This window comes from Glandiceps talaboti, chromosome 7 (assembly GCF_964340395.1).
Source record: "Glandiceps talaboti chromosome 7, keGlaTala1.1, whole genome shotgun sequence".
Taxonomy (NCBI): domain Eukaryota; kingdom Metazoa; phylum Hemichordata; class Enteropneusta; family Spengelidae; genus Glandiceps; species Glandiceps talaboti.
The window spans coordinates 19,660,625-19,662,525 of NC_135555.1; positions in this window are offsets into that span (position 1 = coordinate 19,660,625).

Here is a 1,901-nt window from a genome sequence, read left to right on the forward strand (position 1 = left end):
CCTTCGCCAACACCTGTACGTGTCATTTGAAACGCTCAACGCACAATCGATAAATACAAACTCATCTTGCAACGAAACTCATTCAAATTTTAAAACATGTTATTATCTCTGCAAAATATGCTTTAAATAGGAATTTGCCATCGAACATTTATGATATTTTTCTGACGCATGCGATATTTCCTGCAAATACAGGTAAATCACTGTAGCAATAACATCACGTGACCATAGTGGCTGTTTGTTAGTTTTGAAACTTGTTTTCTCTTGCCACGATACTTACTATTGTGTTCGTTGGTTTGCTTGTTTGTGTGTGTAAGGGTATGCGTTAGCCCGTGTGTGTGTTTGTTAGTGTGGAAGTTTACTTTCTTGTTCACTGCATATGTGAGTGTTAGATTACAAGGCTTCTCTACTGATCGATTGGTTAGTTGGTTGGTTGGTTGGTTGTAATGGTTGTATGGTTGGTTAGATGCTTGGTTGTACAATAGCGCTCTTGTTGTCAGCGATGGACCCCAATGGTGGTGTTTATTTTGTTGTGTTTTTTAGTTTGTCGACGTTTTTTGTCAGAATTCCAATCCACTTTCGAAACTGCAAATGGTGTAAAATGTATTCATTTGAACCTAACGTGTTGAATGTTATTTACAATCCCACGGTAGTCTTGTGTCAAAACAACACGTGATATGGCATGCGTAGCAATGTTGATAACACAAACACTCATTACAACTACGATCATTTGAATACACATACAGACTAACTTATATGTTCAGTGCGTAGGGTGGAGAAGAGATAGAAATATCCCAACATGTAGGATCAACAACCCTACTGTAGCGCGTTGGTTACTGCTGAGTACATTGTATAACGGGGATGTTTCGATTGTTTGTTTGTTTATCTGTTTGTTTGTTTGTTTGTTTGTTTTGTTTGTTCGGTAGTTGTTTTTTTTTACAGTTTTTAGTGTTAATGAGCAACTTTCACAATTAATGATTTTCAGTAATGAAGTCACAGACCATCTTATGAAGTTCATCTGGACACCCAGGCCTAAGGAGAATAAGTGACAAATATATACGGACTTTAATAGATACTTGACGTACACCTTCGCCAACACCTTCGCCCCTCTTAGGGGGTTGTACGAGTCATTTGAAAAGCCCAACGCACAAGGAATTTAATTTTACGCTAGTTATGTACCATTACATCATCATCGATAAATACAAATTCAACTTGCAATGAAACTCATTCAAATTTTAAAAAATGTTATCTCTGCAAAATATGCTTTCAATAGGAATTTGTCATCGGACATTTCGATATTTTTCTGATGCATGCGATTTTTCCTGTAAATACAGGTAAATCACTGTAGCAATAACATCACGTGAACATAGTGGTTGTTTGTTAGTTTTGAAACTTGTTTTCTCTAGGCACGATATACTTACTATTGTGTTCGTTGGTTTGCTTGTTTGTGTGAGGGTATGTGTTATTAGCCTATGTGTTAGCCTGTGTGTACCCGTGTGTGTGTTTGTTAGCGTGGACGTTTACTTTCTTGTTCACTGCATATGTGAGTTTTAGATTGAAAGACTTCTCCATTAATCGATTGGTTAGTTGAGTGGGTGGTTGGTTGGTTGGTTGGTTGGCTGTAATGGTTGGTTGGTTGGTTGGTTAGATGCTTGGTTGCACAGTAGCGCTCTTGTTGTCAGCGATGTGTTTTTTAGTTTGTCGACGTCTTATATCAGCATTCCAATCCACTTTCGAAACTGCAAATGGTGCAAAAATGTACTCATTTGAACCTAACATGTTGAATGTTATTTACATTCCCACGGTAGTCTTGCGTCAAAACAACACGTGACATGGCATGCGTAGCAATGTTGATAACACAAACACTCATTACAACTACGATCATTTGAATACACATACAGACT